The 17,055-nt window shown below is 41.0% G+C and overlaps 1 protein-coding gene and 1 long non-coding RNA gene across 2 annotated transcripts in view; both read left to right on the top strand.

Moving 5' to 3' along the window:
• The window catches only part of il16 (interleukin 16), a 211,826-nt gene that overhangs the window by 177,761 nt on the left and 17,010 nt on the right, over positions 1 to 17,055 (top strand). The gene's annotated exons all lie outside the window — the stretch shown is intronic.
• On the top strand, positions 1,193 to 15,460 carry LOC121641524. The gene is made up of 4 exons (XR_006010709.1): positions 1,193 to 1,476; positions 2,368 to 2,372; positions 9,307 to 9,312; positions 15,450 to 15,460. It is a non-coding gene; the product is annotated as an uncharacterized LOC121641524 (long non-coding RNA).

Genomic DNA, 17,055 nt, shown 5'->3' on the forward strand with positions numbered 1-17,055 from the left:
AGCATTGAATCTGCCTTTTTGTTCAGTCTCTTTAAGTCTCTGGGTTTTCTCTTTTGTTTAGTTTAGTTTTTCACAAACTGACTGATCAGTTCTCTGTACTCCGCTTCTTCTCCATCACAGACACACCCACAACTACAGAGTAATCAGAGTACATCTCAAAGTCTGAGGTGTACAGTGTGAAGAGAAATGGTGAGAGTTCAGTTCCTTGTGGTGCTCCAGGTCTGCTGACCACCATCTCAGACACACAACCTTTCAGTGTCACAAACTGTGCACTGAAAAAAGTGAAATGTCTGTGACATTTAGTTAAATAAATTTTTTACACTGTTGTTATGGAAACTTGGAATTTCTGGTTTGAAACTGTTCAACTTTACCTAAGATTAAAAACGACTTTCCATGGAAAAAGTAAATAGAAACAATTAGTATTAAAGTAAATATTGACTTCAAGGCAAAGAAGTTTGTATCACGTGACCATGTGACGTTACGCAGATTTCTCAGTGCTGCTGATTTCTATGAAGGTAAAAATGTGCCAAAATGAACAAACTTGTAGATTTGATGTGAAAACTTGTAGAATACAATGTGAGAAGTTGTGCATCAAAAATCTGAACTTTGTATGTCAAAGTGTTCTGCTGTAAAGAAAACTCACACACACGTGAACTGAATTTGAAGTTACAGAGAAAAAATAGTCCATCTGACAAATTATCTTCCATAGTTTACTTGTAATTAAATTTTTTTTCAAGTGTTCATTTTGCTTTACAACCTCAACTTAGTGATTACAACTTCCTGAATCTGCTGCTGCAAGTCACACATGTGCTCTCACGAGTCACAGCGTGATAAAACTGTGGCCTTACTTTTGGCTCATTCCTTGCGAGATATTTGTGTGTCTGAAGATGTGAGAGCAGAGGAGGGGGTGGGGTTCGGGGCTTAGCCAATCAGGGTGAATGGTCGTGAGACCAACGTCTCCAGAGTTTCTCTTGTCGGACCTCTTGGCAGCTATCGCTATGGCGCACCAACCTGCGGTAAGTTACTTCATTAACCATCGTTTTGACTACCCCATTGTGTGTTTTAGGAGTAAATGAACATATGCTCTAACAAAATGTATAAAGAATTACATTAAGATCAAGTGAATACGCTCTTTGGTGTGTATGAAAGGTGACTGCTGGCTAGCTGAACAAATCTGAACAGTTCTAACTTATAAATGACCAAAAACTAGCCCTGCATGGTACCCGTGTATAAAATCTACATTCTGTACCATTTGCGTTTAGTCATAATTTGACTAGTATACCATGTAAATATTGTATTGCTGTAACACTTGAATTTGCACAAAAGATATCATTACATATGATTATTCTTATTGTTTTGGAGTGCCTGTTGTGGTCTTTTTCACCAGTATAAAGTAATCATAGCAGGCTGCAGTTGTTTCACTGTTCATATTTTCAAAAACTGTTTAAAAAAAGATCTACTTATGGATGCATTAATGTTCACGTGTGTTCATCTAACAAGCTCACTTGCCACGACCACTTTAGCAGACGCACTGACATAAAAAATAGAAAAGCCGTGTAGCACCACCTCTGGGAACGGGTAAACATAATTTAAAAGGTTCATGTAAAAGTGGACTCGACCGGCTGAATGTTGTAACCTCCCTCCCGCCTTAACGGAACTGAGGGCCATTTCCAACGTGGTCTATTAAATCAGTTTGGGTACCATGCAGGGCTAGTTTTTTCAATGAACACTTGAAAAAAAATTTAATTACAAGTAAACTATGGAAGATAATTTGTCAGATGGACTATTTTTTCTCTATAACTTCAAATTCAGTTCACGTGTGTGTGAGTTTTCTTTACAGCAGAACATTTTGACATACAAGTTCAGATTTTTGATGCACAACTTCTCACATTGTATTCTACAAGTTTTCTCATCAAATCTACAAGTTTGTTCATTTTGGCACATTTTTACCTTCATAATTTCAGCCCCTGCCATTACCCAAGTACCCAGAAGTTTGACGGCTGCACTGAAATGTGATTTTACACAAGATAAGGATGTCATATTTGGTCATTTTATACCACAGGGAGTGTTATGTTGGCATTTATGGATGTTAATGGACCGAAAAGCTATTTTACAGACTTAGCTCTTGCCAGCACATGGCTCTGGGTCACTTAACAAGGTTATCTTCAAAATGAGCTGATTTGTAAGCTTGCAAATGACGCTGAAACAAAATACCTTTGATATTACTTATACATGAGTTTACTTTGCAAAGTTTAAATTGTGCTAAAACAAAATTAAGATAACTGTGGCGCTGTGCTCTGTTAATGCTAACTTGCCATTGACAATGAGTGTGTCTCAAACCGTGCACTTACAAGAGTGCACTGGAAGGTAGTGTGTAGTGCGCACTAAGCTCTACCTTCTGTAGTGACACTATCGTGGATAAGTCCTGATCCAAACTGAGCACTAACGTTTTGCACTTACCGGTAGTGACGTACCAGCTTTTGACGGTGATTCTTAATTTACAGAATGAATTTTCAACTCTTGATTTTACTTTGTTTACTCCTTACTTAACCCCACCTGTAAACTTTGTCGCATCCAATGCAGGACCCTCCTTGGGCTGCACATGAATTAGAACTTATGCTTATTTATTTTAATGTACATGACCCTCCTACATGCTGCCTAATAGCAGCGCCACTCCTTTAATTTACGTTTTTTAGGGCAATCTGTCCAAGTTCTTCCAAAATCTACCATCACGTTAATATAAGTGTTTGCATGTCATCATACTTTTATGCTAATAAATGCCTTTTAAAAGGCCTCGTTAGTGAAACAAAGAACCGTGGCCTCCACTGTATTAATCTATCTCAGTAGATAACAATAGAAACCATCAGCACACACGTTCATGTGTCTTTGCATGTCTCCCCTGATACCTGTTAGCTTTTAAATAAGCAAAGATATCTTAACTGAATTAAAGTACTTCACATTATACATGTGTTTTATTGGTGTTTACACTGATACCTTCACGTCTGCAACAGGAAACCGATTATACTAGAAACCATCATTTAAAATAAGAAATGCAGTAATGAAGACGCTAAAACAGGGATGCAGAAAACATTTTATTTAAACTTTTTATTAAAACATTTCTCTCTTGCCACCTCCTCTTCTCCACAGCTGAGTGCTAGCCCACAGGTGGTAAATGGCTCAGTGCCACTGCTAGCTCGGTAGTTTGATGCCACAGTGACCTACGATGAACACACAATGGCAGTTTATATAAAAGCAAACATTATTATATACTTTATGGGTACTTTGCAGACGCTTATCTAAAGTGATGTACGGCTTATGCTGGGCTCACACCAAACGATTTTCACGGTCGCAGACTAAAAACAGAAGTCTTTAGGAAATCTTAGGAGTTTTGCTGGAGTCACAGCGCTCCCGTCATCTCGGTCGTTAGGTGTGAGCTGGTAATCTGTTTAACGTCAATCTTTCTCCAGTCTTGGATCTGCGACAATTTCTAACATGTTAGATATTATCGCAAGTCGCACGATCAACAACCAATAGATGAGCTCTGACAAAGGCAGAAACAGGAATCCCGACATTCAGACCACCGGCAAAAAAGAATGGGGGGGAAAAAAAAAAAAAAAAAAGACGAACAAGAAGCGGTGATGAAACGTCGTCGGTGGAGCGTCCAGAAAGAGGAGCGGGTGGTTTCTAGAAGTAAATTTCTGCTGTGGATCATTTATGTGTTACCGTATAATGATCTAACAAATAAGAGAATAAAAACTCATTCATCCTCCAGATTCTGATGAGTCGGTGTAACACCTGGTGGAGATGTAAAGCCACACTTAATAATGATGATGTGTAATTCCCTCCTGGAGGGAAACTCCTCCCTTGCTTGCTTTACTGTGTGCAGATCAGCCCTGTTCCATATCAACTGTCCAACATGTCACAAAAAATGCTAAAAGAATCTAGTTGCAGTCTTGTAATTTGTGACCCTATAGATTCACAGTCTTTGTCAAATCTCAGTCTGAGACTAGGCTGAGACTTAAGACTCTAAACATTGGTCTTTAGATGTGAGCTGGTAGTCTTTCAGAGTTTTGTGCAAATCTTTTAAAAGTCTTCTGGTGTAAACCCAGCCTTAGTCAGCGGTACCATGGAAACAGGCCAGTTTTCTAACCAGCAGTGTTTCCTAATCAGTTTTCAGATCAAGGACCATTTGGTTTACGCCAGAGAACCCGCAGTGCTTAATCTGGAGGATCAACAATCATGAATAAACATTCAGAACCTATAGCATTAATCATTTTTAACTCTTATAGCCCATCTACATCCGCGAAATCAGCTGTAAAACTGCTAACATTTATGTTGCTAACTCTAATGCAGCCTCCAACAAATGATCAGATCCATAACTGTCATCAGAGATAGAAGAGATAAGAAGCATGCTGCAGTTTATATTAGAATTATGATCATGCATCGGTATATAGATCTGAAAAACTGGTTGAAAGTCCCTCCCCTTCCGCTACGTCAGCAAGTGCATGTCGTTTAGTGCGTGTAGTGTCCATCGTTTCGCACTAGATTTTTAGCCGAGTTTAGGGCAGCATCCGGGTACTTTCAGTGCAGTTTTTACTGAAATTTCTGTCAGCGCACTAAGCACTTAGATGTAGTGTTTGAAGTATAGAAGTGCGCTGATTGGGACACACCCAATGTTTCCATTGCTGCTACCATTAAAAGTGCAAAGTTCATGCTAATGATTAGAGCAAAATATTTATTTTTGATTTTTTTAATAGAGTTAAACACAGACAAGGCATGTTCTGCCTTACATAGGGCCAAGTTGTACTGATGTTTGGCACAGATGCAGGTCACAAACCTGCACAAGGCATAGAAGCTAAAATTCTACTTGCAATTCTAAATCACTTTTGTTTTTGTTGCATTCACATTACCGCAATGAAGCGTGAAGCCTTTGGAGTAAAAGTACTGTATTAAAAACAAATAAAATGTCTAAATGTAATATGGTAGAAGTGCTTACGCCTGCTGTAGCATATAGCAGAAATATAGCAGATATGCTAAATGTCTACATACCCTCCAGTGTAAAGTTGCCTGAGTCAGAAAGTTTATTCTCTGCGCCAGTGCTACCCTTCAAGGCGATGGATTTACCAGAAGGCATCATCAGTTTTTATGTTTAACAGATTTCTTTATATCCCAGATTATTTATTTGTGATCTTTGTTGATGCAGTGAGTGAAGGAATTTTTAATTTGGTAACATATATCAGGGATCACCAGATCCAATCCTCAAGGGCCATCATGCAGGATTCAGATAGCGCTCTTCAGCAACACACCTGATTCAAATGAAATAGCTCATCGATTACATGTCAAGTTTTGCACAAGCTTGTTAGTGACTTCAGTTGGAGCAGCAGACGTATGTTATGTTGGGGCTCGTGGCTCAAAAAGTTTGGGACCCACTGAGTTAGAGTTTTGCATGTGATGCAGTCTGCCAGAGTAAACATGCAAACTAATGAAGTACAATTTACCCAGGCTATTCAAGCCCTAGTTCAGGGCTATTCACTGTGGAGTCAGGTGTGTTGGAGCAGGGAAACATCAAAAGCCTGCAGGACTGCGGCCCTTGTGGGGATGAGTTGAACAGCGGTGACCTAGTAAATAGTCTGAATGACGTAATTGTCAAAAACACCACTTGAAAAAATTGAATATGAAATTGTCTTTTGTGATATCAGGTTTCCTTTGGTTTTCTGAAAAGGCCACATTTAGCCATATTTCAGAACTGGGTAAGTCAGAAAATGAATAGCTGTTCAAATCTTTTGCATGAATGTTTAAAGCATAAGTAACTGAATACACAAATTTGGAATAGATTACACACAGAGATTTGATGTAACTTTGAAAAAAGTGGCAAATGGGTAAGATTGGTCCTGCAGGGTTGATGACCAGTCTCAATCTTTTGAGCTAACCAGACCCCTTAGAAGCTGTTATTCAAAGTCATACTTTGTTGATTTCTAAATACACTGTTATGCCATAATATTCACTTGAGTAATGAATACGTGACATTGCTGTGTTGGAACAACAGGCATGACAGCAGCTGTAAGCCTGTAACTAGATAATACGTTTTATTTTAGCATACTAATTACATGTCTCACACTACTAGTTTCTAAAAATGCATTGCAATAACCTTAACTTTTTGACATGACATGACCACTGAGAGCAACACTGACTCTGTCAAATTGAGGTCTACCTCCCAGGGGCTGATCCACCAGCTCCAGCAACTCCACAGATGATGGTAAAGAAGAAAAGCAAACATTGTTATGTTTGTTATGTCTTGGAGGTCTAAAAGTGGCAAAATCCAGTGGTCACCCACAAATTCCGACTGTGGCCAAACCAGCCTCCTCTCGTGTATCCGTAGTCAAAGCAGCCGCTGCTGTATTTCATAGCACGCCAGTGGCATCCTTCAGGCACGGGAATATCCCTATGAGCTGGTGGACTGCTTCAATTTATTTTTCACTGAGGAGCTGACCAGGTTGATAGTAAAGTATACAAACCTGCATGGAAGGAGGACATTGATGACATCAACATGGGGCCTATTTTGGTCTGCTGCTGTTGGCCGGTGTTTACCGCTCCCGCGGTGAGGCAGCTTGTGACAGATCTTCCAAACTACCACTTCGGTCAAAAAGTTTACCATTCTCTCCAGTGTCATTCGTTTTGACGACAGGTTTTCCATACTGTTGCGCCGGAGAGAAGTCAAGCTGGGACCTTCCGGAAGATGTGGGATTACTGGACTGACCGGTGTTACACCAAAATCTGTGACTTGGGTCACACCGGTTATGTGAGGCTCATATAAAATGTTAGATGGGTGCAGTGGGGAGATGGGAGAGTGCCTGAAAACACTTTTATAAAAGTCTGGGTCTTTTTGTAATGCACATACAGTAAGGTCACACATATCTGTTAAACTGCTAGTGTCAAATTCCCACTGATATGGAAAAATTTGTAAAGTCATTAGCTTTTTTTTCAATGGCTAGTTAAACTTATCTTGAGACAGCACATCTGCAAAAAATGTGCCAGTCTATCAAATACTGCTCAGCTTCAAACATAAATAAATCCATGTTCTAGATACCTTACAGTTACAGCTTCCTATTGGATTCTATGGCAAGCGCCTCTTTCTGTTGAGTATTACTCCTGAAAGACAGTTCAGTTAGATGATAGTCAAATTAACTAAGTCAGAGTCGGCTACTTCATCCTTCCGTAATTTACGTAAATGCTCTTCTTCTCTTGTCTTTTAAGACGGTCATACAGACACACACACACGTAGGGAGTTGGGAGGCGTGGAGCCATGCGGGGTGGAACGGAGGAGACCATTCAGTGGTCTCCTTGGATGCACCCTGTGGCATCCAAGGTGGAGGTGGTTGCCCAGGGGCCGTGTCCCGGGGTGGCTGCGCTGGTGGGCTGCTGGCTCTGTGGGGGTTGGGTCAAGGGGGGGTGCTTGGGGCTCGCTGTCTGCTGGTCCGCCTGGGGTGTCCCCCACGGGGCATGGTGGGTGGGTTGTGTGTGGCGTGACTGTGTGGTGGTGAGTGATTGTGGGTGCGGCACGGGGGAGGGTGTGAGTGTGGGGTTATATAGGGTGCAGATTGAAGTAGGTGGGGAGTGGTGGGAGGGGGCCGATAGCACCCTGGTTCCCGGGGTGTGCGGCTGGAACATCAGGGTGTGTGCTGGCCTACGCCGGGTGGCTGTCTGGGGGGGCCTGTCTGGGGGCCACCCCCCAAAGGCCCTCTGCCTTTGGGGGGTGGGGCGGCTGCCTCTGGGCTCCTGGGGCCCTGGGCCCTTCGCTTGGGCTGCCCTGGGTGGCCGGTCCCTGGCGGGGCCGGCGGCTGCTGATCTTGGCCCACTGAGGCCTGTGCCCCGGTACCGTGGGGGGCTCTTGCTGGGGCTCTCCTCTGCCACCCTTCGGGTGGGGCTGGAGTCGTCTTCGTGGTGGGGTGGCTTGGGTTGGTGCTCCGGGTCTGCTGCTAAGGACCCGGCCCAGGCCCTGGTCTGCCTCTGGCCTCCGTGGAGGCGAGGTCGCATTTGCATGATCTCACTCACCACTCTTCATCACTGATCACTCCTCTTCCTCATGCTCTGCATGCTGACACAGTCACTGAGTTGTCCAGTGGGTTTTAATACTAAGTGATAATTTATTTTTTTTTGTATTTTTCCGTGAGTTAGTATCTGGTCGCTGTTATGTCTTTTTGATTTGGTTATTATTTAAAAACTCTTAATGACTGGCAGCCCTGTTTTTTCTGTGTGTGTGTTTCTGCTTTTGTAAAAGTTGTAGGAAATGTTCTGGTGTGTTCATGTACAGGTGTAACAGTTTGTTGTCTGGTGATGGTGTGGATTGAAGGGTCGTTTCCTTCTGTCTGTGATCTTTTTGTCTCCTTTCTTCTTTCCCTTTTGCTCTTTTTGCTATTTTCCATCTTTTTCCTCCGGTCAGGTCCAGCAAGATTACATAGATTCCGTGATTCAAAGTAAATAAATTAATAAATGAATCAGATTATCAAGAGCAGTCTTACCCATAGGCCTCCCCTTGGCAGAGCAAATTTGTTCAGCACGATACAACAACCAGATTATCATTTTGCTGCTATGATGCTGGACAGGACAAGTTAAAAAAAAAAAAAAAAAAAAAAAAAAGACGGTCATACAGAAAAAAACTCGCTATCACCCCTGCAGTCACAGTATCTGATAGGTCACAGATTTTGGTGTAACACTGGCTCCAGATGATCTTCAAAACATGATGAGGACATCTGCGTGGATAAACAGCTGGTTTTAGGCAGTGCATGCCAGTGAAGATGTGCAGGTATGGCCTGAAAATGTGGGTAGCTTGCAACATGAAAATGTCTTATGCCTGGAGGGTGAGTCTGTATACCGCCGATCAGCTGGTACACTGGCAGAAAAAAACCAAGGGCGCAGGGTTGTACTGGAGATGACGGAAGGCCTGAAATTAAGTGACTGTCACAAGTGACAAGTTTTTCTCTTCATTTGGTCTGCTGAAAAACCAAATAACCATGGTTGGCACAATGAAGACAAGTCACCCGGAGAGGAAGTGTGCACTCTGCTCTGGCAGAAGAATTGTACAATGCACCTGCAAAAACTGCAGAAAACCTCTTTGCAAGGAACATTACTTCACAGTTTGCAGCTCCTGCTTCCCCTGATGTTATGTCATGTTATATTATTATCGTTAATTCCTAGATATTGTTCATGTTCTGTTTTCTGTTAGCCTTTTGGTGTTATAATGAATGCCTGGGTTGTTACATGGACAGTAGGTGCAGCTCTTTGTTACAGCACACACACAAACATTAGAAGTTTGTGTGTGTGACAAGAACTGATGAGGGTTTAAAACATTAAATGACAATAAGAAAATAATTAATTTAGAATTAATTTAGTGTAATTATAACTTGATTTTTATGTGCACATTTTTGTGCAGAAAGTTGCAAAACTGGACTATTTGACACTGAGCAAAAATTATAATGCATATAAATGAATTTCTTTGCTAATTTTTAACATATACAAGGCCACAATAATCAAACCATAAATAATCCAGTTTGAAAAACCTAGAATGAATATTATGAATTTTTGTGTTTTTAAACTACTATTCCCAAGTCAGTGCATTTCCCCATCACCAAGGACCAATGTTTTGAGAATCGAGGGATGAATACAGTTTAATACCTCAAACCAGTTTCACAATTTTATGACTAGAATTTTATGATTATCCTTAAACAGACTGTTCAGAAGAATGAAGCTGAATCAGAGCTTCAGACATGTACAGGTGGTGTATGCCATCAGAAGTGGAGAGGACCCTTCGCAGCAATCCAGCATGTTATTAGCAACAAGAGGGACTGGGTGAGGGTGGGAGGTTAGAAAGGACAATGATTTGCTTTATTTTCTCTGGTGTGTCTGTGTGTGTGTCTTTATATATATATATTTTCTTCAGGAACTGTTGTTTAAATGGCACTATATGACTTCACTGCCATAATTTCCAAAATTTTTTAATGTATTTTATTGTATATAAAGGAAAAGGGAGCCTTTGTTTAAAAACACACCGAAATAAAAACAGGTCTTAAGACTAACATTATTTTTAGCAGGCATAGACTGTGGCAATGTTTTGGTTTTACATTAAGAAAATCTGCTTTCATCCAGTATTGAGTCCTGTTTGTGATACATTTTACGCTGAAGAAAAAATTTGATATTTTTGACGCTTTATTAAGTAACATTTTGTTTTGGGACATAAAAACAAAAAACAATCTTTAATTGTGTATAATTAGAATTTGTATTTTATAACACCAAATTAAAAATTTAAATTGAATTGCATGTAATAAAATTACAGTGTTTCAATTAACTAAATACAAAGAACAAATGTAAACTATTAGGTTTTTATGACATGAAAAAATAAAGTATACCAAAGAGAAAAAAATCAACTTGGACTAAAATGAAAAAAGATTTTATGGACGTTCTAGCAAAATTTAAAAAATTATTATTCTAATGTAAATGTATGATTCAGAGAAAACAAATCTTTTTGACTGATGCTAAATCAAATTTTACAGTTTGATCAGAAATATAGTTTGAGACAAACCAAGAAATTTAACTTTAATAAATTACACATTTTTTTAGGTTGGTTCAAAGTATCAAGAACATTACAACAAGCAAAATGTAATGGGTCCTGAAAGGTGTAGACTTGTTTATTAGCAGTCTGTTAGGTCTACTGGTCTGTAGTCATCTGGTTGAGATGGTTGGGATTGTTTAGGTACTGGAACAAGACAGGACGTTTTCCACCACACAGGAACATTGTTGTTCTGAGCAGTTTTTCAGAACCCTGGGGCTGGCACCATCTGGACCTGCAGCCTTGTTCTGGTTCAGTTTCTCAAGTTGTTTCTTCACCTGACTGTAGGAGACAATCATGCTAAAGGTGGAGACAGAGGAGGTCTCAGGATGTTCTGATGTGGAGGGAGATGAGGCTGCGTTAAGGTCCATGACTGAGGTACAGGGTGGGTGGGTGTGGGGGTTCAGTCATTAGCTCTGTCCATACCTCCATCGGTCTGATCCCCCTTTCACGTGAAGCTGGTGATCTATTTCTAACGTTTTTTTGTAGTCCTTCTGGGACATCTTAATCTTTGTTTTATCATCTTGACTTTCTCTGTTTCACTCTAGAACATAAAACCCATTAGTCAGAAAAAGGCTCAACAAGTTGCCGGTGATCTTTTCATTCCTGACCACTCATCCCTCACACTGTTCTGCTGAAGCTGACTTTCTTTTTTCTGTAGTCCTCCTCGCACTTCTTAATCTTGGTTTTAAAGGCAAAATAAGTAACATTGACACCTAGTGTTTCAAATCAGAACTGCAGTTGAAAGAGAAAAACATGGAACGTGTTCTTCCCCTTTGAGCCTGGAGGTTCTCTGTCAGGCTTTGCCTGACTTCACTGCATACTACTGGGTGGCCAGCCTTCGCTCCGTATCCCTCTGGATGGACACGTGCCCGTCGTCTAACTGGCTGGAGATGGAGAGGGAGGACTGCCTATTACTACTGTTATAATTTTACTATAACTAACCAGTAATATACGATATAATAACCTGAAAACAAATAGAAAATAACTTCAGTCTCAGGGAAGCCTCTTTTTTTATCTCATCTATCACTTAATTAATTAACACTAGAAGTCCCAGAGAGGGGTCAATTGACCTTTCTACCTTTACAACCCAGAGATGGGTCGATTGACCAGTAGGATTTTAGCTAAAATCCTGTCTTAAGCTGTGAACAGCTTCTTTTGTTTGTAGACGAGTCAATTACTGGCACACCCCAGGAGGGCGCATACTTAGGGGAGACACTGTAGACTCTTGAAACCTGACTGTCAACTTTTGCCCAAAGCTTGGCTTGAGACACTGCTTGGTCCCCTGAGTATGAGATTGGAGTAGACCTCAAACAGATTCAGAAAGGTTTTCCTGCATTCTGGTATATTTCAAATAATTAAAAATATATTTGATATGATATATGATATATACCTCCTCGACACATTTGTGTGCTTTTAGAAGAAAAAAAAAAGATAATCATTGTGGGCCTTCAATAAAAAAGCAAACAATTTAGAATGATATGACAAAATGATGAATTCATATTTTTTTTAAAAATCACTTTAAAAGGTCCAGCTCTCCTCTTTTCATACAAATGAAAAAATACAAATTTTTCAAAATTTTTGACCAATTTTTCAAACTTTCTAACCCAATGTTCATGTACCTTATGTCCAAAAAGCCCAAGCAATGAACAATTTTGAATATTTAAAATGAACATTTTTTGATTGTGGTGGTACAGGCAGGGTCTGTGAGTAAAATGTCCAGAAGCATTAGTGTCTAAGTCAAGAGGGCATAAATGTCAACATGACAAAGATATAAAAGAACAACTGTGAATTTTTTCCAATGCTTTTTATTTTTGTCATAAAAAAAACAACAAAACAGTTAAAATAATGCAAGTAATGAAACAATTTCACAAATATTTACACAAGGCTACAGTGGCATGCCCTTGTGTGAATGGCTTTTCTGCTCTTTCAGCAGTCCGTCTGTGCTAAGTCCAAACATGCTTGGCACTTCCATGGTATCTCCATCCTGCATTTGCCACATGTGTATTTGTAGCAGTCAACACATCTTACAGTTGCGCAATTGTTCTTGCATCGATGGTTGACCTGACATTTTGCCCTTTTCCCAGGGCTAGGTGTGGGAGGTTGCTGCTGAAGCAGTTGCTCCTTATGTGCCTTCTTCTGACTCACATGAGAGTTGGCCAACTCTTTCGCGAGCTCAACCAGGAAGTCCACTCTTCTCTCCTGCACTCTGGTGCATTCCTTATGAAGAACATGAGCGTTCAGTGCCGCCATGTCGATCATGTTGTAGAACACGGCGACTGGCCATCTCCGTGTTCCTGCACGCACGCTGTACTCCCGCACCATCTGGTCCATCACATCCACACCACACTTTGTGGTGTTGTATTGTGTGACAGTGTTTGGCTTCCTTTTGGTGGTATTCTCAGTCTCAACCACATTGTGCATGCTGCTGAGAAGATAGACAGTCTTTTTCCGTTTCGGCGCATATACTGTGAGTGTTGCACCAGTGGTGGAAAACACTCGAGTGGTGAATTTAGTGTGGTCCTTCTGTCTAGTTGACTGAGGAATTTCCCGGTGAATCTTGTTGACTGTGCCAAGGATGGTGGTTTTCCGGCTAAGCAGTCGTTGCGCAAGGGACAGCGATGTAAAAAAATTGTCTGTTGTTACAGTTCTGCCCTTATCCATGAACGGCTCCATCAGCCTCATCACTACACTCTCAGAGAGTCTCTCTCCACTGGGACGACTGGGGTCCTTGCCAAGATATGGCAGGATATTGCAAATGTACTTTGATTTCAAGTCACAAGCCAGCCAAAACTTAATGCCAAATTTGTCCGGTTTTGTTGCAATGTACTGCAGAAAACTGCAGCGAGTCTTTGTCGGGAAAAGCTGTTGATCAATAGTGATGTGTCGACCAGGGTTATAAGATCTGATGCAGTTATTGACAAAAGATTCCCACAGATTAGAAATTGCAGCAAACTTATTTGTCTCCACTCGCTCACTGCGTGTGAACATGTTATCAAAGCGTAGGTGTTGCATGATGTTTTGGAAGCGGTTTCGGGCCATAGTAGCAATGATTCGTGGGTTTCCCAGCTCTGCTGACCAATTGTCACGTAGTGATGGAACTTTCTTCACCCCCCGCAAGATAATAATTGCAATAAATGCCATTAGTTCTGGGAGGTTCATGAACCAATCTGCCTGCTCCTTTTGCCGTGCATGCTGAATGGTCCATTCTTGAATGCTACGAAGCATTTCAAGTGTTATAAAACAGAAGAAGCTTTGAAGACGAGTCCGGATACTTCTTCTGGCCTTAGCAGTTGGCTCTCCATCTGTGCCGTATGGTTCTATTGGGGTGAAATTGAGACATGTCCCCAGCTGTTCTTCATGCCACACTGTGCCATCTTTAGCCATCTCTGTCCTCTCACTTCCCAACCGAGCCCTCTTTTCTGGCAGTGGAGCAGTCTCATCATCTGCAAGGTAAACAATTTCACAATTTCAGAGGACGAAAATAGGATGTTTTGGAAATAAGATTAAAAAAATCCTTTATTTGTACCAAAATGGAGAAATTCCAGTGTTGCAACTCACAGTACAGGACAAAGCAGAAAGAAAGAAATTTGTCATACCAAAAAGTTCAATAATAGTTTCAAATCTTACCTGAAGACTGCTCAGAGTCAGAGTCCGAATCCAGCTGAATTTGTATCTCTTCTCCATCTGAGTCACAAGGGTTTGTATCGCTGAGGATCAGGTCCAATGCCTGCTGAGTTGTAAGCCGCCTCTGCATTTTGCTTCCTTCTATTTGTTGGAGGTGAAGCTAGCTACTATTTATCCCCCTCAGCCCACCATCCCCCACTGCCACAGAATTTACCAGACGTTTCAAGGTAACAAGGAGGGGCTGGATGCAATGGGTGCATTCCTCAGGTAATGGCTGCATTTACAAATGAAGAGATGCTAATTTTTGCCAGCAGAGTCGTCAGTTTGGACTAAAGGTCTTTCGACCCTTCTCTGGGACTTTAGGGAGATATCAAAATTCCTGGGACTTCTAGTGTTAAAGTGTAGTGTTAAATGTGTGTCTTTCTGTTTGGTGTTTGTTCCTTTATAAAGCAATAACATAATAAATGTATATAGGCACACACACACACACACACACACACACACACACAAAAAGAAAAGAAACCTGTCTTTGGGCAGAACTAATGATGTATCTTGATAAGGAGATGTGGAAAAGTTGAACCTCAGGCAAAAACGTCTCTGGACGCTGACTTGAATAATAAAAAGAAGTTTATTACAAAAGTTCAGACATCAAAACAGATTTCTGCAGTAAAATCTGGAGGTCCCAAAACCAGAACGAAGACCCAAAGACCTGACGTAAAGTTCTGTCTTATATATGGTTTAAACAAAGAAAATTCCTCAGTCCTGTATCCTCCAATCATAGAGTTTGCATATAGGATGTTCGTGTGCGTAGAAGACATGTTCTTGTGTGAATCCAGTCTGTAGGACAGAGAACCTTATATGGCAAATCTTGAGTGTGTATCATAAAAATGCTATGCTTAGATCCCTCACTAAACTTCCAGCTCCCTGCTTTGAGCTTCTCATGCACACTTAGATGAAAATGGGATTTTTTTTTTTTTTCTGTAGTTCAGCCGTGAATTTACATTTATGTTTCTGCATTGTGTAAGCTTTACTAGAGACTGGACACTCAGGTCTAAAACTCCTGAGTAGTTTCATCCCCAAGCTGTCAAAGCCATCAGTCAAAAACATGAACTTCATCTTCCCCTCGTCTTAAGGTGTTAAACTGAAAGAAAGTGAGGGAGCTGAAACCGCTCACCAGGGAAAGTTTGAATGGCTCATCTGAGACGATTTGAAAAAGAAGATTCACACACACTTTTTCCGCAGCTTTGACACACAGCTTAGTAAGACGAGGTGAAGGCAAGGTTATGAAAACACAAAGTTATGGTGCTTTCTAGTTTTCTTGTAGTTCCAAGCAGCTGAGAGATTACCAGGTAATGTTAGATGTCCCACATCTGGTTGGAGCAGCCCCCACCCATCGCTGCGAGGCAGCCCTGCCCCAATGGATTTAAATCATTTTGAAATACATTGCAGCCTATTGACTAATACAGAGTAATAGAAATTTGTAAGTCTGAACCCCAGTCCATTGTTAGATGTTTTAATCTATGTGATGGTTTGTCTTTCCACATAAAAATTGGAAATCCAGGAATCCAATGACTTGAATCAGGCCGAGGATGGAAAACGGATTATAGACTTTAGGTAGAACCATCATTTTTGTGGTGGGAACACTCTCCATGAGTGACATGGGTAAGGATTTCCACCATGTGAGGTTTTAAAAGCTGAACATAATTTAGCTTAGTCTGTTCTGAAAATCTGGAGAAATGTTTATTTCTAGGTGTCTAATATTTGCAGACGTTTGTGTGGTTTTCTGGATACTCTCGAAATTGGGTAGAGTAGTGATCTTAGACCAGTTTAAAAACTAATCAGAAACTGTTGAGAAATGACTGATGAGTGTAATTGTATGAGAAAGAGTTTGTGTGTTCTGGAGAAAAGCAGTCCTGTCTGGTGCCCCAGACTGTGGGTATGTCCACACGGCACCGAAACCGGTTCAGGTGTGAAAAAGGTGACGGAAAAAGGTTTTAATGTCCACACGAAACTGCTGTAGTACATACTACAAGGCTGTGGGGGGCGCTACGATGATTAAAGAGTAACAATCCAGAGCTAGAAGAAGACGTAGCGCATGCACAGATCATATCTGCTCGCTCCTGCTGCTGATGGTACAGCAGCGCTGTGTTGTAACAGCAGTGCATTTTGATGTTAAAGCTGTACAGTATAACAAAGCCACTGAATTCCTCTAAGACATGATACAACTCCCTCGTAGGCTTAAGATAAGTCAAACTGGTAGCTAGAAACTCTGCAAACCAGAATTATGATGGCGATATCTACAATTTTGTCCACGACCATGGACACATGCGACTGGATAGCTCCCCAGGGTGGCTCTAGGTTGAGGTAATTCTTGGTAATTCTTGGTAGTGATGGTCAATTACCTCTTGGCTTGTAACCAAGAACTGACTAAGAATTCCACCCATCGCCTCTTGAGGATTGTTCTGAAGTCCTGCCCAACCACAACCAAGAACTGACCAATCAGAGGACTTCACTCATTCTTGGCTAGCGAAGTCAGACTTAGAAGAAAATATCGTAGATTTTTTCCACCATTGCTCAATTTTATGAGGTAAGTACATTCAACTCACTGTTTTGTGAGTATCTGTGCACTTTTTATCTCAGTTGTTAGAGTGACTGTGTGGCGATAGGTATTTTTTAAACCTTTAACCTGCTGTCCACTGTGCTTGTCGTGGCCAAGTGGTAAAATAAATTATTTTTTTGCCAGCTTAATTCATTAATGAACGTAATGTTACAAACAGGCGCGTGTACACGGTTGCTGTCAGTCCTGTAACTTAGTGCACTTACTT

This window comes from Melanotaenia boesemani, chromosome 1, assembly GCF_017639745.1.
Source record: "Melanotaenia boesemani isolate fMelBoe1 chromosome 1, fMelBoe1.pri, whole genome shotgun sequence".
Lineage (NCBI taxonomy): Eukaryota > Metazoa > Chordata > Actinopteri > Atheriniformes > Melanotaeniidae > Melanotaenia > Melanotaenia boesemani.